General features: G+C 36.6%; 1 long non-coding RNA gene across 2 annotated transcripts; it reads left to right on the forward strand.

The window, feature by feature from the left end:
- The first annotated feature begins 10,282 nt into the window (after positions 1–10,282).
- Positions 10,283–18,718, forward strand: LOC115291465. Of its 2 annotated transcripts, none has more exons than XR_003908461.1 (4): positions 10,283–10,378; positions 17,133–17,185; positions 17,543–17,596; positions 18,588–18,718. It is a non-coding gene; the product is annotated as an uncharacterized LOC115291465 (long non-coding RNA). The 2 variants fall into 2 exon arrangements; XR_003908462.1 differs by lacking the exon at positions 10,283–10,378 and adding an exon at positions 14,232–14,290.
- Positions 18,719–20,506: the final 1,788 nt, after the last annotated feature.

Here is a 20,506-nt window from a genome sequence, read left to right on the forward strand (position 1 = left end):
TATGAAAATAATGCATGACTCTCAAGTTTTATTTGCTCAATTATCAATATAAATCATCACATTTCCTTCTAAGTAGAAAAAAATCATATGACTACCATAATAGATGAAGGAAAAGCATATAGTAAGATTTTAAATTACCATGGTAAAAAAAAATAATAATTTTCAGACAGGGCATAACAGAACTTCCTTTGACACAGAAAACCCTAAAAAATAAAGCCTTAGCAAATATTTTACTTAATGATAGTATATAAGAAGCCTTACACAGTATTGGGACAAAACAGGGATGTGAACTTGCTCCTATGCAACATTATATGAAGATCCTAGCCAGTGCAACAATAACATATACAGGATATAAATACTTATATAAGTATATATAATATTATAAGTATAGAAAGAAGAAGTATAATCACCTTTTTTCACAGGTAATATAATTTGATACACAGAACATCTAAAAGAATCTACATATAAACTACTAGAATTAATAAGTTTAGTTTGCTAGATATAAGATTAACACAAGCCAATCAATTTCATTTTTATATACCATGCAAAAGTTACTGCAAAATTATTTTTCAAATGATATCATTTTATTGTGTATGTGTACAATTTACAATCTATTGAAAAATATGCACAACTAGAAAATATTACTGAGAAAAATTAGTCTTAAATAAATGTCAATATAAGCAATGTCAGTGGACTCAAACATTCAATAGTCTGATCTGTTCAATTTTCCTATAGATTCAATAATATCACAATCAAAACCTCAGCATCTTCCTTTTAGGGGGAGATGGAGGCATTAAAACTGATTGAAAAATTGAAATGGAAATCCAAAGGACCTAAAATAAATGACGTAATCTGTAAAAGAAAAACGGCACTACTAGATATCAAGAGTTATAAAGCAACAATAATTAATACAATGTGGCTTTGGTGTAAAGCTCATCAAATAAACAGAATAAAACAGTTTCTGATAGCCACCTACACACATGTAAACCTCTGATTTATGACAATATTAGCCTCACAGAATAGTGAGAAAAGGATGAGCTTTTAAGTAAAGGTTTCTTGCTTAGTTGGGTAGCTGTATGAAAAATATCAATTATGACTCCAAGTTTACAGCATATTTAAAAATCAATATCAGGTAGTTTATAATTCTTTATGTGGGATGTGTAATGTTTCTAGAAGATAATACTGAATTAATGCTTTCATGACCTTGGGGTAGAGAAATAAATTTAAAGGAGAAATCTAAAAAGCACTAAGTGTATAGATAATCATTGACACATTAGACTGTAGTAAATTTAAAAGTTTCTGCTCAACAAATGACAGTATTTGCAAGTAACAAGAAGGTAAATTACAGAGTGTAACACATATATCTTAGAAATAATTGGTTTTAAAATAAAGAACTTGATAAATAATAACTTTAAAAACTCAGACAATTCAAAATAAAAATGGGAAAGTCTCAAACAGGCATTTCACAAAAGATTATATCCAAATATCCAACAGATGCATGGAAAAGCATTCAACCTCACCAGAGAAATACAAATTAAAAACACAACGAGACACTACAGCACAGTACACACTAAATAGCAGAAGGTCAAAATGGAAAAAAATGGACAAAACAAAGAATTAGACAAATATGAAGAAACTGCATCTTATATACACTTAAATTTTTTTTTCAACATTTATTTGTCTTTGAGAGAGATGGAGAGACTGAGCATGAACTGGGGAGGAGCAGAGAGAGAGGGAGACATAGAATCTGAAGCAGACTCTGAAGCTGACAGCCCAGAGCCCAATGTGGGCTTGAACTCACAAACCACGTGATCATGACCTGAGCCAGAGACCACTGCTCAACCAACTAAGCCACTTCTATACACTTTTAATTCAAATTGGTATAACCACTATGGAAACTCTAGGGTAATATTTACAAAAGCTGATACAGACATGCTCTCCCTTTTTATAAGCAGGCTTCATAATGGATAAATGACCTCTGCCTCATGATATTCACTCTACATAGTTGTTTCCTCCCACAGGAAATAGGCCTGACCTCTGTAACCAGTAGGGTATTATAGAAATAACAGAGTATGACTTCCAAGACCAGGTCATAAAAGACACTGTGGTTTCTGCCTTGCTCTTTTTGGATCAGTCACTCTTGGGAAAGCCAGCCACAATATCATGAGGACATTCAAGCAGCCCCAAGGAGAGGTCCACTTTGTGAGAAATCGAACCTCCTGCCAACCATGTGAGGGAGCCATCTTGGAAGTGGATCCTCCAACCCCAGTCAAGCCTGCAGATGACTACAGCCAAGGCCAACATATTGACTCAGTCTTATGGGAGAGCCTTAAGCTGGGAATACACAGAGCCAACATTTTTTAAAAAATCCTCTGTTACCTTGGTTTTCCACCAGAGCAGAGGCTAAAAGGACTTGTGGTGAATTGTTTATTTTCAAGATGGTCTGATGAACCAGAGTGGGAATCCTGGGAGAATGAGGCAGGGAATGAGGAAAAAAGAACATATAGATTTAATATTGAGTCATCATTATGGGCAATGGGAGCTTGTTTCTGCTTAGGCCTTTTGAGAAATGTTTTCCAGAATTATCTTCCTGAATGGTAGGAGCATTTATTCATTGGCTCCTCTTTCCTATGGGTCAGGGGATGCCCCTGGAAGTCTTCAGTCTCCCCAAATTCTGAGCACCACCCAAGTGAACTTTCAGGCACAGCCCTAAGGCAGAAAGTAAAGACATACTTGCGGAAGACTGGTAGGAGAGAACTGCTTTCCAGAGGATGAGAATAGGGATCCTAAAAGTATCTAATACAAAGCTCCTTGGAGCACAGGAGCACAAATTATTTGATGGCTAAGTAGTAGCAGGGATAGTACCTTAGGATAAAAAAAGTGAGGGGAAAACGGTAGGAACCAGGAGAGACAACAGCGTTCCTGACTGTATTTGGAATATTAATAGGCAAGCTTGACATTTTTTTTTAAAACATTACCAAATGTTGGTTTTGTGGGGTCTTTGGCTTGGGCACTATACATTGAAAATCCAAGGAGATAGTATTATTGTCCTTGAGCAATATCTTAAATATTCTTTAATGGAAGGACCCAGGCACAGAAATTAGATGGCGTCTAGTGGACCTTTTATGTGATTGCATTTCAATTTAATTTGCATTATAGCTCAGGAAATAATTCTCAATGTGCTGAAACTTTAGCAGTTTTACAAGTTTTATGTTTGGTGCTCTTATTCATTTGTCAATAGTTTTGTCCAAAGCAACAATGGTTTCCTATAGTTGAATAGTTTACATCAGCATTTCCCACCACTCCATGCATGGCTTTTATATGGCATTTTGATTTATTTATTTTTATGGCTCATTTCCTTTATTTTATAAGCACCAATATGGACAATCCTTCAGAACTTGCCAGGAAGTTATTCAAACACAGAAGGACATGTTTCTCTTTTGATGGTGGATATTTACTCATTTGAGATAGAATTTTGATAAGAATCTTCATTTTGCAGTATTAATAAGGAAAAATAGTCAAGGTAAATTGGAAGTCTCAAAAACAAATGCTCCATGAAGACAGTGAACCAGGTGTCTAACTCAATATTGATAGTGGTTGATGCTCCTGCCCTGAAGGTGGGTCATCAGAACTTGTCAAAGCAAGAACAGGTATTTCAACATTCGACGTGCTATTCTTCCAGTTCCCTCTCTCATCCCTTCATTACTCTTTTTAAAATTTAGAGTCAGTCTTCTGTGCACCTATACATAAAAGAATTTCGTGAAGATAAGACAGAACATTGTGCTGTGTTATAATTATACCAATTATCCTTAAAGACTCCTCTTTAGACAATGGGTCCTACTGTGAATTTAAAAAAAAAAATTAGGGGCGCCTGGGTGGCTGAGTCAGATAAGCTTCTGACTTCAGCTCAGGTCATGATCTTATGGTTTGTGGGTTGGAGCCCTGTGCTGGGCTCTGTGCTGACAGTTCAGAGCCTGGAGCCAGCTTCAGATTCTGGGTCTCCCTCTCTCTCTCTGCCCCTCCCCCACTCCTGCCCCATTTTTCTCTCTCAAAAATAAACATTTAAAATTTTTTTTAAATCAGAAATTATTCTCTAATATCTATAATTTAAATATTTATTTAATAGAATATCAAGATTCCCCATGACACAACTTTCTTGAATTATTTTCCACTATTTGTCTGAGTTTTTTTTTATCACATGTATGTACCGTCTATTTACTATTCCTTATAGATCACATTCAATATCACTACTTTCATGCCTAACATATTGTATCACCACAAACTTAATGGCCCTTGTTTAGGTATCAATGTTATGTACCTAGAAAGAAGGCACGATTCCATCTAGACTTCTCCATCCCAATCAACATCTAGCATCATGTCCAGAACCTGGAAATGGAGTATTTCTTCTAATACCATCTCTTCCTCTCATATGTAGTATCTTTTGACATGTACATATCTTCTGTCATATACATGTCTTCATTATATAAAGCAAAACACAAAAATATCTTATCAGTTGTGGGCTGTGTCTGATTATTTCTATACTCCAAACTGCAGCATTTGCTCTACCTAGAAGTACGTTGATAAATACTCACTGACCAAATTAATGGATGGGGGAGTGCACTATAACCTCTCATTATATATTTCAACTTTGCCAAAAAAAAAAAAGTACTACTGCAGTTGATTGAGGGTGATCAGATACTGATGTTTTGGAGTTCTGGTTAAACCAAACTAGCAGGGATCTTGGAAAAACTGGATTTTATAAGTGCACAGATGGGCTTTGGAGAAGTTTCAGAAGACTGATTAAAGTCTAATCAAGCAAAGGACCTTTCCTAGGAAGAAATTATATCTTCCCTCTTATCAAGCACCAAAACTTATTTTGGTTCTATATTTAATTTTCTCTTGCCTCTTAAATGTCCAATTCCCATTGCTTCTTTTTCTTTTGGGCCATCAACAATTTCCAACTTTCTGGTACTTTTTAATTCATCAAACAAACATGGCCACATTACCACCACTGTTAAAAAAAAAATTTCCTCCAGAAAAACTCTTTCCTATTACCTATCACTGCTGGACGGATCTAAATTTTGTGAGGTTTAAAACTTATTACGATTGAGGGGCCTCTTTGAGAAAAAAAGAAGTACAAATACAAGATTAGGTAAAAATAAATGGTCATTATGAAAAACAGAAATTTCCACAAATGAGAAAGGACTAGAATAATCAGGCCTTTCCTTCTCAGATCTCTTTGAGAATTTAGTAGAGGTCTTTACATAGAAATGCTTCCATTGCAACTGGACATAGAATATTCCATACCTCTCAGCAATGCACTGCACTCAGGGGACCCATGCAGATGATTGTCCCTGAAGCATACGCTCATTACCTTCATGGAAAGTCAGCATTTGCTACTGCCTTGTTTTCTCCCTGCGTTCAGAGCTAGACCTCTACAAGGAATATCTGGGACTCTGCTTCCATCTCCCCATCTCCTATCCATTCTGCTACCCACTGCAAAATGGAGTCCACCTCTGCTGCTCTACTGTAATTTTACCTGAAAGTTATGCATAATTTCTTTCTTGCAAAATCATGTTCAGACTTTTAGTATCAGTTGCCTAAGCATTTATATTTATACATGACCATCAGTGCTTTTCCTTAGCTTCCAACACTTTCTCTTGGTTAGCTTTCAGGTTGTCAAATATCATTTTCTGAGTTTCCTTAATGTCTCTTTTTTTATTTTATTCTTGAGACCTTAAGTGTAATTTTAGCCTAGGGATTTTTTGTAGCCCTGTTTTAATTATATACAGTATATACTATTTCTCTACATACATCTTATTTTTTTTTCAAATATCTTTCTCCTCTGTCAAATCTCCATCATCAACCCATATTTTTCCCCTAAATTCCAAGTGTTTATGTCCAGAAGCTTGTGCAAGGTTCCAGAGGTAAGACTAGGCTTAATTTATTTGTTCAAGGAACAACATGGAGGCTAGTATGTCAAAACTAATTACTGAGTAGGAAAGGAGTAGGAGATGAATTAGGTATGTTAGTATAGTACATATCTCAATGGAATACTTATAGCAGAATATCTAACAAATTGCTTTCAGTTGTTTTTTTGTTTATATAACTTCACCTCTGGACTGAACTCCTTGAAAGAAGAAACTATATTCTCTTTGTCTCTGCCTTCCCAGTACCTTTTTACTTGTATACATTTTATTGAAAGAATGCATGAATGAATATATGAATGAATAGAAGGATTTCCATGAAATATGTTCTATGTGTTCAAAAATAAATGACTCTTGGTAAATATCTGTAATATTTATCTTATAAGAACACAAGTGAGAATTCTCATAAAATTTTGAATGGAATTGCATATATTCTTTTGATTTTAAATAAGTTCATGACAGAGCTAAGTGAAATATTGACCTTTAAAAAGTATTATTTCTATTTGCTTTCTAAATTTAATTTAACACACAATTGATTTGTAAAGTTATATCAGAAGTATGTAAGCTTTCTCAAAGCGCCTATTCTATAAAATTGGTAAACTGGAAATTTCAGCAATAAATTGCCCTCTTGTCTAGAGTACTAAATGAAGAATTTTCTTTCAATAGCCGTTTATATTTGATCACTTCAGTGGTTAGGAAGAAATACTAGGTCCTGTCTACATGTTTTACACTCTCAGTAGAGAAATAGAGACACTAAAGTTCTATAATAATTCACAGAAGATACAAACATTTACAAAATGATTTAACTCTTATAAAGCCATCACTTATACTATAATCACCTTTAATACACCTATAAACTGACTGAGCACCAATCATTCCCACCTCCTGCATTTTTTATGAATTCTGGCAAAATAAAAATAAAATAGCAATGTGATTATGCTATCGCTTTAGTATTTACAGATACTAAACTCCTGAAAACCAAGAAGTACTGATAGTGTAGTTAAAAAAAAAAAAAGAAAAGAAAGAAAGAAAGAAAAAAAATCCCTGAACACATATCTTTAACAATCTAGGAGTCAGAACATCCCACCCCACAAGAACCTAGGCTAAAAAGTATGACCAAATCATGAACAGCAGTAGGGCTTGTGCAAAATGAGTAACTATATGGTGGAAACAGCTGGGAGGGAAAAAAGCACTCAAATTCGGTTTCTACATTATTTAGCTTAGTAGATGGGGGCAAGCCAAAAATGGAGGGCAGCTCCCAAGTGGGGGAGCTACAATAGTACACCCAGTTATTTACTTTGCACAGAAGGAAAAATAGCTTGAAATGAGAATGTGAGTAGGTACATGGACAGTGGCTGGTGGCCTGGTCATCTGTTGGGGAGCAACAACACAAAGGACTAGGAGATCATAAACAAGGAAATCAGGGATAGAGGCATGTGGATGAAACCAAGAGGACGAGCATACAGAGCACAATTGTCACACCACCACTTAACACCTACCATGACAGAGTCACTGAACAATCAAGTGGGTAAAACGATTTACCCAGAAGATGTTATCCAGCATTTGTCATTAGCCAACCCCAGAACTGGTGTGATTGATAGTAAAATGGAAGGACTGAATAAAGGAGCAGAGACAGAAGCTCCAATGACTTGAACGGCATGGACTCCTATTTACAAGGTACATCTAGCTACACTTGCCTCTGGATGTTCAACTTGTCAGCCACAAGACTAATATTGAGACTTTACTATGACATAATTCCCCCAGGAGATAAATTGGCCACTTGGAAAAAAAATTCCACTAAAATTTAGAAGGCTTCCATGTTGGTGGCATTTGTAGAGACCCACGGATCTAGGGCATATTGAGATATCTCTTTCAATGTGATTTCTTCTTAGGATTTTGCTATCAAATCTATCTCATCTAGGCATGCTACTTATACTCTAATAAGATAATCTAAAAAGCTGACAGTTTTGAGTAGGGTTCATAACAGGAGAAATATCTGCAGTAAGTCCAGGCTGCCATGCAAGCTGCTCTGTACTTGGGCCATGTTACCCTGCAAATCTGATAGTTCTCAAATTGTCTGTGCAGATATGAATGAAGTATGGATTATTTCACAGGGATTTATAGGTGACTCATTGTACAAACCTCAGGGTTTTACAAAAAAACAATTTTCTACCAATAACTATCCTCCTTTTGAAAAATAGCTTCGGGCTTACTTACTAGAGACAGAATGTTTGACTGTAGGCCAACATGTTCCCGTGTTACCTGAAATACTCATTATAATTTGGGCACTTTCTGACGTACTAAGCCATCAAGTTGAATATGCATGATAGCATTTTATCATCAAATGAAAGTGGAAGACACTGTCACATATGTGAGACAGGCTTCAAAAGTTCTAAAAGTATAAGTAAGTTTCATGAATAAATGGCGGATATGCCAATGGCCTGTGATTATGCACTGCACCTCCTGCCTCTTAACCTGCATCCATGGTCTCAAGCAGAGTTCCCTATGACAAATGACCCAGAAAAAATATCTAGACCTGGCAGCATATCTAGCATTATAATCCATTAGCATATCCCTGAAGAACAGCCCTAATGGAAAGTTCTCTAAGTAGGCACTTTTTTTTTATAGGCAACTTTTAGAACAGCTTTATGTTTACAGAAAATTGAGGACAGTGTAAAGACAGTTCCCTTATAACTATTCTCTCCCCACTCTTCATCCTCCCTCATATTTTACCCTATAATTAACATCTTGTATTTGTAAGGTACCTTTGTTACAAGTGATGAACCAATATTGTCCATCATTTGCATTAAGGTTCACTCTTTGCATTAGATACTTCTATGGTTTTAAGAAATGCATAATGCCATGTATCCATCATTGCAGTATTATATAGAACAGTTTAACTGCCCTGGAAATCCTAAACTCCACCTATTCACCTTGAATCCCTGAAAAACACTGATATTTCACTGTCTGTAGTCTCGCCTTTCTCCAGAATATCATATAGTTTAAATCATACACTACACACATAGCTATTTCAGATGGGCTTCTTTTACTAAGCAGTATGTCAAGAGCTGAGCTGGAGAAAATTGGAACTGCCGAGTATTAAGGTGGTCATTTAAGGCAACAAGTCAAAATAAAAGTTAACAGTCAGGGCTTTAATCACTTCCTACAATGGATAAGCAAGAGGCTCACCAGGAAAAAGCGCCAGTTTCCATGTTTCATTGGAACATCTCCCCAATGGGATAGTGCCAGAGAGAAGGTCATATGTATCAGTGCAGGCGAGAGAATCTACCAAGGGAGCTCTGAATAAAAGGCTCTTGCTTTTTTATGGAGCTCTTGGGATGTGGGGAGAAGGAAAAGGCCAGGAGTGGAAAAATACTGAGTATGGAGTCAGAGTGGAGAAAAATGTTGCAAGGCCCTCCAATAAAGGTGGTCATGGCAAAGGCACCTGAGAAAGGCCTCAGAAAATGGCTCCCTATAAGCAGGTCTCCAAACTCAGGCATTGGGGCTAGAAATGCAAATATGCATAAGACATGGCCAGCAGGGGTGGGGAGTGGGGAGGCACTGAGTAGTGAACTGTAATGCTCCTTAGAATGTGTATTACATGGAGTGTGGGGAAGGCAGCTTTCCCTCAGAAGGCCTGCAAGGTAAGGGCTTTGTAACTGCTTATGGTCAAGACTGAAAGACAGTACTCAGAATTTTGGCCTGGAGATGGACATTTCACAGATCTTTAAAGTTCTTCCAATATCTTTCCTTGGCTTGACAACTTTTCTTTTTATTATTAATGAATAATAGCCCATTGTATGGATATACCAGTTGTTTATCCATTCACTTTTTGAAGAATATCCTGGTTATTTCTAGTTTTGGGGAATTATGAAAAAAGTTGTTATAAACATTCAAATGCTGGTTTCTCGTGTCAACTCATTTGAGTAAATACCTAGGAAGGTGATTGCTAGATCATACATATGCTGAGATTGTTTGACTTATAAAAACTGCCAAACATTGTTCCAAAGTGGCTTTCCACATTTCCACCAGCAGTGAGCAATGAGTGAGAGTTCCTGTGGCCCCACATCCTCACCAGCATTTGAAATTGTCAGCTTTGGATTCCAGCCATTCAGTTCTTGTTGTAATCTGCACCTTCCTAATTACATGTTGTTACAGACTGAATGTCTGAGTCCACATACAATTAACATATTGAAATCCTACCCTCCAACACGACGGTATTAGGAGGTGAGGCCTTTGGGAAGTACATTAAGACCAGATGATCTCATAAGGGTGGAACCCTCATGAATGGGATTAGAGTCCTCATAGTAGTCATAAGACCTTGCATCCTCTCTGTGTTCTATGTCATGTGAAGTTACAAGGAGAAGTTGGCACTCTGCAACCTGAAAGAGGTTTCTCACCAGATCCTGTCCTTACTGGTACCTTAACCTCAGTCTTCAGCCTCCAGAACTGTGAGAAACTGTTGCTTATAAGCCACCCAGTCTATAATACTTTATTTTAGCCTGAAAAGACACATGTGATATTGAGCATCTTTTCATGTGTCTACTTCCATGTGTATATCTTCTGTGATGAGGTGTCTGTTGCCCATTTTTATTTTTGTTGTATCTTAAGAGGTTTTTTTTCTTTTGTATTTTTTAGATACCAGTGTTTCACTAGATAAGAGTTCTGCAAAAGTTTGTCCAGTCAATGGCTTATTTTCTTTTCTCTTGACAGTATCTTCTGTAGTGCTGAAGTTTTTAATCTTTTTTTTTAAATTTATAATAGTTTATTGTCAAACTGGTTCCCATATAACACCCAGTGCCTCTCCCCACAAGTGCTCCCCTCCATAACCATCACCCCCTCCCCCCCTTCAGTCCTCGGTTCATTTTCAATATCAATAGAACTCCCCTATGACCCAGCAGTAGCACTGCTAGGGATTTACCCAAGGGATACAGAAGTGCTGATGCATAGGGGCCCATATACCCCAATGTTCATAGCAGCACTTTCTACAATAGCCAAATCATGGAAAGAGCCTAAATGTCCATTAACTGATGAATGGATCAAGAAGATGTGGTTTATATATACAATGGAGTATTACATGGCAAAGAGAAAGAATGAAATATGGCCATTTGTAGCAAAGTGGATGGACCTTGAGGTTGTCATGCTAAGTGAAGTTTTTAATCTTAATGAAATCCAAATTATCAGTTTTCTCAAAAATCACACTTTTAGTGTTGTATCTAAAAACATATCAGCAAACCCACAGCCACCTATATTTTCTCTTACATTATCTTCTATAAATTTCATTATTTTACATTTTACACTTAGGTCTATGATAAATTTAGAGTTAATTTTTATGAAAGGAGTAGGTCAGGGTCAAGTTTCAATTTTCTACATGTAGATGTCTAGTTATTCCAGCACCATTTGTTGAAAAGACTATCCTTTCAACATTGCATTGTCTTTGTTCCTTTGTCAAATATCAGTAGACTGTATTTGTGTGGTCTATTTCTGGACTCTCAATTCTGTTGTATCAATCCATTTGTCTAGTCTTTCAGTAATTCCATACTGCCTTGATTAATATAGCTTTGTAGTATGTCTTTAACTCAGGTAATATTATTTCTGATGCTTTGCCTATTCTGGCTTTTTTGCCTTTCCTTTGCCATATAACTTTAGAACCAGTTTACTGAAACGTACAAAATAATCTATGGGGATTTTGTTACCATTTTGAATCATAGATTGAGCTCAGAATAGCAGGGAAAATATTGAACAATGCACAGAATTATTCATTTTGCTTGGAACACTAGAAACATGAATTTATAGTGAATAATTGTAAGTGGCCAATAGTTTAGCTGATGGGAACTTGGAAGACACAATAGGGGGAAATGAGTTAAAAGATCTGAGTAGAAAAGCATATAAATATAACTTTCAAGTGGGCACAGGTTTGGAGATACGTGTCCCCATGAAAATTCCCATCAGAAAGCAATTTCAGCAAAGGAGGATTTCAATAATAAAATGGTTAGAGTGACTTATTTTTTAGATATGTCAATTATCCAGCCTGACCTTGATCAAGGATGTATTATGAAGTGGCCATGTTGGTAAAGATGGAGGTTTTTCACAGGCTTTGCAATATAGACTTCCACTCACCAAAGATCAATCTGGCTTCAGCCACTACTGTGACTCAAATATGGAATAAAATCAACCAATTGTGAACCTCTGATATAACATTGTTCCCCAAGTGATCAGCTAGACAGCTGGTATCAGACTGATTACATAGGACTACTTCCATAAAGAAATTTACAATTATTGGTTCTCTCTGGAATAGATATTTCTTCTGGATATGGATTTACTTTCCCTGCTTACAGTGCTTCTGCCAAAACCATTATCTGTGGGCTTTTGGAATGTCTTATTTGTTGTCATGTTTTTCTACATAGCGTTGATTATAACCCAAACCAAAACAAAATGAAAAACTCATCTAATAGCAAGTAAAGTGAGATAATGAACTCATGCTCAAGGAATTTATTAGTCTTACCACATGTTCCATCATTCTGAAGCTGCTGGCCTTAAAAAACATTGCAATGACCTTTCGAGGCACCTTTACAGTGTCAGGTAGGGGATACTACTTCTAGGGCTAGAGTAATGTCCTCTAAGAAACGGTTTATATAGTATACTGTTTAAATCAGAAACCAACAAATAGTTGTTTGCCCCATATCCAGAATTCATGGGTCTGTTAAACAAAGGGTAGAAATGGAAGCAGGTATACTCACTAATATCCTAGTGAGTCATTAACAAAATTTGGCCTTTCTATTCCAGCAACTTTGGATTCTATATATCCAGAAATATTAGTTTCCAAAGTAAGAAATCTTTATCAGGATAGAATGCTTCTACCAGGGTACATGAAAATGGTTTTAATAAACTAGAAGAAGACAATGCTACCCGACCACTTTGTGCTCCTCATTCTAGGCAATCTAGAGGGAAAAGTAGGGGGTTCGTCCTGAATCTTCTATGATCATTGGTCCTGACTACCAAGGAGAGATTGGGTTGCTATTGTGCAATGAAAGTTAATGGGGAGTTTGTCTGGAAGGCAGAGGTCCCCTGACCTGCTTCTTATTATTCATAGGACCTTGTGATTAAAATCAATTAATAACTGCAAAAATGCATGGGAAAAATGTTAATGGCTTAGACTTTCCAGAAAGCAAGGAACTAAGACTAGCCAAGGTATTTGCTAAAGGCAAAATGGAAAAAGGGTGGTTTTAAATGCCAGCTATGGCTATTTGATTGGTTATAGGAACAAGACCTGTCATAACTGTGAGCATTTGCATCTCTCATTTTAATATGAATACACATATGCATTTGTGTTTCCACTCTCCCACTCCCATATCATGTAATACAAAATGTGGTAGTGGTAATTAAATTTATATATAAATACTTAAGTTGTAGGATAGCAAATGGAGACTGTGACTCAACTAAAAGAGGAATAAGCATCACCCAAAAATCAATGATGGGACAGTGTGTCCTCTGCTAAAAAGAAAGTTACATATATTTGGGTTGGGTGTAAGGATATGTGTATAAGGTTCGGGAAAAAATATTTTTTCTATTGTCTTTGTTGGAATTAAAATAACCATTTTTAAAAGAAAGGTGCATGGGAGCTCAGTCAGTTGAGCATCTGACTCTTGATTTTGGCTCAGGTCATGGTCTCAGCATCATGGGGTCTGGCCCTGCATCCCTGTTTGGGATTCTCTCTCTCTACTTCTACCCCTCTCCACCCCCAACTCATGTGCTCTCTAAAAAATTAAAAATTAATTAATTAATTAAAAGAAAACATAAAGAAAAATAAAAGTGTATGGATGTCAAATAGTTGGCAGAGTAGGGTAGGCTGTGGTCGTTTATATTGAGTCTTCTTAGGCTAGAATTAGCATTTCCCAGAATTTTTTTTCCCTCCATTCTGGTTTAATGTGAGCCACAAAAGACTTTTTATATGAATTTTGAAAACTGGAAAACCAGCAGGAGCCATATTACTTTATGCTCTAAATGTCAGTGCGATGGTACCAGGCACCCCTGCGGCTCTCATACACTCTCCTGGATCTGGAGGCTCACTCTGTGGGGTGGGGGCAGCAGGTAGTCGACAGCCCTTCCAGCTCCTGCCACACGCCTCTCCTCAGCCCCCCTGATTCCTGGGTCAGTGGCTGCATAGTCAGCATCACTGAAGTTGGAGTTTTGGAGGAAATGCAAGACACATGTTGTGGTTTCCTCCTTTCTGTAGGTTTCCTTTTGTCCTTGCATTTCCCTACTTCAAAACCCATCTTTCCTTCCTAACTACTCTTCCCTCAGGCCTACGACAGATGCAGAAACTGCAGCTTCATATGGACTGATAAACCATATAAGATACGGTATGTGTAATAAGTGCATTATTTGATACCACTCTGAACGATGGCTTCTCTGATTGATCATAACTGGTACAACTTTCTTTGCAAACATTGGGTGTTAATCTTTCTCCCCACACTACTTCTACACCACCCTGACTTTTTTACCATCTGATATGACTTATATAAAATAGTACTTCATTGGTGTTTCAATTTGCAAATTGGGGAATACTTCTGGAATAGAAATATCATTGAAGTCCCTTTTTAGACTTTACCTATCCTTGGAATTTCCTGTCATTTTCTTCTTTAGTGCTTTGAATACTCTAGGTTCTTATTTCATAATGCTCTGTATGTAGAAATCCCTTCTTCCAGATTATTAATTGTGTTTCTGGTGGCCTATAATAAAAAACCTTCTTAATTTTGATAGAGTGTCCTTTCTTTTTTGCTTTATGGTTCATTTATACTTTTGGGATTTTAAGATGCTTTCTCTCTCATATTAAGGTCACAAGAATATTTGCCTATTGGGGCGCCTGGGTGGCTCAGTTGGTTAAGCGACCGACTTTGGCTCAGGTCAGGATCTTGCAGTCTGTGACTTAGAGTCCCACTCCAGGCTCTGTGCTGACAGCTCAGAGCCTGAAGCCTGCTTCAGATTCTGTGTCTCCCTCTCTCTCTCTGCCCCTCCCCTGTTCACACTCTGTCTCTCTCTCTCCCTCTCTCTCAAAATTAAATAAACATTAAAAAATTTACAAAAAGAATATTTGCCTTTATTTTGATGTCTATTAATTTGAGAGACAGAGAGAGGGAGAGAAAGAGAGAGAGAGAGAGAGAGAGAGAGAATGAATGACTCTGAGGCAGGCTCCAGGCTTTGAGCTGTCAGCACAGAGCTTGACAAAGGACTCAAACCCATGAACTGTGAGATTATGACCCGAGCCAAAGTCATGCACTTAACTGAGTCACCCAAATGCCCCATCTACAATTTTTAAAATAACTTTTTACACAGTTTTCTTTATACAGTTTCTTTATACTGTTTTATTTACACAGTTTTCTTCACATATCTTTATGGTTTTACCTCTGATGTTACTTTATAAACAATTTCTCCTTCCTTCCACCATTTAGTGACCCCATCCCTCTCTTGAGACACACTGCCACCCCCCCACTGTAATATTAGAGACACACATGCACAGCCTATAGGTTCTATTTTTCAGGAGCACTTATCTAAAACATCTATCAATACTCAGTTTCACCTTTGTATTCCAAAAGACAAGTACCCTAGCATATTCTTGTAAGGACGCAGGTCCAATCCAGCCTTCCCCTGTACTTAAAGGGGAAGGCGCCAGCTTCTCCTGAAAGGGGGCACCTTAAGGAGGGGCAACTCCTGCAGTGCCCAATCTGGAGAGGCCCGCTGATACCTTTGACCTTCCTAAGGGCGGGCCTAGTCACGCCCCACGTGGAGGTCCTGGGCCCACTCTGATTGGTCAATACTCCAAATATTGTGATTGGCTCCCACTGTACTCCTGTCATCATTTCCTGTAACTCCCCTTCCCAAACGCATAAAAGGCCCTGCCCTGCCTTTGTTCGGGGCTCTCTCCAGGAGGCCAGCTGGTCGGTGGAGTCTGTGAGCCCCAGCTTAAGCCTGTAATAAAGCACTTTGCTTTTGCAGGTGTGACTCGGTCTCCCTAGCAGTCTCTGGTGCTTGTTTTGGGGTGATTTTACAAACTTGGGTACAACACTCTTACTTCCCTTCCAATCCCTCCTGCCTGACCTCTTTCACTATCTCAGCCTTCCACCAACCACACCTTCAGCACTGACTGAGAATGAACTTTCTTTCATTTCAAGTACTTGTCTACTATCATTGTTTACCAGTTGATTAGCTTAATTTATACCCAATCTCTTTTGAATCTTTGGTAGTTTCTGAGTTGGGATTTTAGGAGGGAGCCTGTAGATTTTATTAATTTACCACCTTGACCAAAATGCTATTTTTTCTTCTGATGCAGACATTCTTTGTGATGTTTAAAAACAGTATCATCAAAATTTTAAAACTCTTTCTGTATTACTTCATTCAGTTAAATATGTAAATAATGTTACTGCTTATCAACAATCAGGTCAATGAGAATAGCGTGAATAAGTGGTAAAATAATACAATATAACAAAGTACAGGTCAAATTCTATTAAAGTCATAGAGACAAATTTGTTGTTGTGTTCTTGAATGTTTAGAAAAAAGTAAGCAGAAATATTAACTGCAAAAGTAAAACAAAGTATCATTTTTTAAAAGTTTAAAATATGATATACAAATCAGGGTAATGCACATTACAGAATGTTTAATTCATGGTTCAAAGAGCATTGGAGGAACAAAAATTTATATAGTCTTTTGGGAAAATCATATCCATTAATTTTGCAAGTTAGAGTCTTAAAGGGCATTAAACATAAGGAGCTAACTTTTCTACGAGGCAGAACTCAAAAATGTAGTAGCTAATGTCTCAGAATCAGGGTCCTAATCAAAACGTTCCCTAGATATTTAAATAATTTCTAGGAAGTCCTGTTAGACAATGTTCTAGTATCACAATGAAAAGACATGCAATCATGTTTTGTCTTATTTCCAAATGTTGGATATTTTTCAACAGAAAATTATTGCATAGTCTTTTAAATCAACCACATTCTACTTTTCTTTATTTTCAATCCCTGACATTTTTATTTTTAAGCATTTAATTCCAGCTTAGACAATAAGAATCTCTAAACAGTAGGTAAGGCTACTAGTTTTATCTCTCACAAATACTGATGGCTAGAGATAGGGATTTTTCTAAAATTTAGCCCCTGATCCCATCAAGACATAATTTATGTTCTAAATCTAATTTCTCCACTCTCTCTGTAGTTTTTTCTCTTACTTTTCCTGCAACTTATGCCACTGACTTCTTCACTGTTAAGGTAAGTTTTCCTTTTGCCTATTTTGAGCTAATTTATTTTTCCAAGACACTAATCTTACTGAAAATGTTTCATCTTACTTTCCCTTAATATTGCCTCTTTAAAATAAAATTCATGAAAATTAATTATATATTTAGTATTTAATTATCATGATAAGATATTCGATGCCCTTTTTACTCTTTACTATCATTATTAGATGAAAAAATATAGTCCTTTATGTAGCTTTAAAGAAATGATCATGATGATGATGATGTTGTTGATGTTGTTGTTGTTCAACCTGAGACCACACTCAGAACTTATGGATGTTTTCTCCTTCCATGTCCATTTAAATTCAACCAATTCGCCCTACAATGCTAATAGGTAGACCAGACAGATGATCCTCTCTACACAGGCTTTAATACTGGAACTTACAGAGTAAGTGAATTTACAACTTTTTAATAAACTCTAGAACCACTCATCACATACAGATTCTTTGAATCCAAATTCTGTTCTTTTTCCTGTGTGTCACATATCTGTGAAAATACTTTCTTTAAAAAAATGTTTATTTATTTATTATTTTGAGGGAGAGAGAAAGAGGGGGAGGGGCAGAGAAAAAGGGAGAAAGAGGATCCCAAGCAGGCTCTGTGCCATCAGTACAGAGACAGAGGTGGGGCTCAATCCCATGAATCGGTGAGATGGTGACCTGAGCCAAAATCAAGAGCCAGATGTTCAGTCAACTGAGCCACCTGGGCACACCCCTCTTTTTTTTTTTAATGTTTTTGAAAGTACGTTACATTTATTATTATCATTATAACATTTATTATTCCTTCCCTTTTTTCTAACTCTATACTATCACATATCTTCATTCATCCAACAGAAAGAAGTTAGATAAGACATGTATGTGTGTGGAGCCTATCTGAGATAAAAGTAAAGCTTTATCCCTAATTTGTTACACAAGTAAATTGAACTTTGTAAATTATGGAACTGTTACTGAATATGCAAGCCCTAATGCTGCTGCTGATTATCCCGAATTTATATAAGGAGTATAATAGCTCTACAAGATAACTCAGCAGAACATGCTCTGAAGAGACCTTTATATGAAAGAGGTTGTTCCCACTAGACAGCATGCCCCGCTTTATAAGATTGGAGGTGGATTATATAATTACTAAGTGATGTAATGGATTGCATAAAGAAGAAACCTAAGTGGTGTTTGACTATAAGGACAACAAAACAAATAAATAAAAATCAAAGCTATTCTAAATTGCAATCAGCATAGTAATCACTAGCATCCTCAAGTGCAGGAAAAATTTGACTCCGTAAAAATGAGAATCTAACTTATTCTCCAAACACGGTGTTCCATAGCCTATCTTTAGCTTGGCATTTACTGCTGGGATTACCATAGGCAACCAGCTGTTCTCTCCTATAGGGAAGGAGGCCAAGACTCAGTTGGAAACAATCAAAGACTAAAATCCTGCCGTTAAGAATAAGTGAGAATCAGAGAATCAAGAAAACTTCAAAGAGTTGCTGGGAATAAATAAATGGACATTTTTGAATGAATAACTTGGTTTTTATACTCCTTTCTTCTGTATTTTTTTAACAAATTAGACACTGAAATTTTAAGAAGCTAGTTTGTATTGACTTTGGAAGCATAAGAAACTTCTATTACTTATTTTTCAAAGAAAAATTAAACTTGTTTTTTTTTTAGATTTCAAAGTACAGAGTGAACACAACCCAGTTATAACAGATTTTTACTCCCTAATTATACAAGAACTGTCCCACTTTTTGCTTTTGTTCATCTTCTCTCAACCTTAGTAGTTCTTAACTTTTTATTGTGACATGAACAGATTTGAAAGTATGATGGAAACGATGGTCCCTAAGCTTGGGAGCAAATGGATAAACATATAAAATTACATAATCAGGTTATGAGTCCCTAGAACCTTTACTGCACCTGCACTGTTCTTTCTTCCTTTGCCTGTCCAACTCCAATTCAGCTTTTAAGACTCAGTTCAAATATGTCCCCCATAAGATGTTCTCTATTTCCATCTCTCTCTGCAAGTTAACATTTATTATTCCCTCCATTATGCTTATACCTTTATTATAGCCATTTAATCATTTCCCTTCCCTTCCTTCTTTCCTTCCACATTTATTAAATATGCACCATAAAACTAGAATGAATAAAACAATTTGTGTCTTCAAGAAACTCTTGCTGCACTGGTAAGACGTATATAAATGTGTGACCATGTGAAACAGTGCTAATATGTAGTGCAGGAAAGTATGGAAGTATGAGGAAAAGGATATCCCGTGTTTCTTAACAATATACTGAACCCAATTTATAGATAGTTCTGCAATCCACCAAAAACCCTCCAATAACTAATCTTCATTTAATACTCCCAATTTTGCCAGTTACATCAATATTAATAAGAATGAAATGTTACAGCTGATAAAACAAATTTGGAGAAGTGAAAATATTATGCCAGCTGACCTAGCAAGTAATTAAGGAAACAAGGATCCCAAGTAATGTCTTCTGACTCCAAAACCAATATTTTTTTTTCATACTGTGGAAGGCTTTTCCTAGCCTGATGTAAGTCCATGTAAATTGTGTGCCATGTCCATACTACATTAGAAGGTTCTTGGGCTAAGGTACCACATCTTTTTCATTTTATAGTGGGAGGGAGTAATAAGTGATAGGCATTGAGGTAAGGGAAAGAAAAACCCAAGAAGGACATTTTGGTCTATTTGAGGGGAGGGGGGGACTTTAGATTTTATCTTGAGTTGGTCAAAAGCCATTCAGAGGTTTTGAACAAATAAGCAAAAATTTTGATTCATAACTTAAAGGAGTCACTAGGTCTGTGTGAAGAATAGACCACAAGATGTCTAGTTAAAAGATTTTACAACTCCCTAGGAGAGATTTGATGGCAACTGGATCTAGGTGTCATTGGCAAATATGATAAAAGTCTAAATGTATTTTACAAATATATTTACAAAGAAATGAGATGATTTGCTTATGAATTTGATGTTGAGAAAAAGAGGAGTCAAGAATATGTTTAAGGTTGAGGCTATTTATTTGAAATGGGGAGACTGAACATTGCAGTTTGGATGGAGCGGTAAAGTAGGGAGTTTATTTTTATATATGTTAATTTTGACCTGCCCACTGCACAACCAAATGGAGAGTTCAAGTAGTTGGATATAAAACACTGGAGTTCAGGAGAGAGTTTCAACCAGTTTAAAAACTGGTAAGTCATTAACATACAGATGGCATATAGCAATGCCTACCAAGAGAATAATTTTAGGGATAAAAGTGTTGAGGTCAGAGAAAAGAGGAAGATGGAAATACAAAGAAATGAG

This window comes from Suricata suricatta, chromosome 5, assembly GCF_006229205.1.
Source record: "Suricata suricatta isolate VVHF042 chromosome 5, meerkat_22Aug2017_6uvM2_HiC, whole genome shotgun sequence".
In the NCBI taxonomy this organism is placed as follows: domain Eukaryota; kingdom Metazoa; phylum Chordata; class Mammalia; order Carnivora; family Herpestidae; genus Suricata; species Suricata suricatta.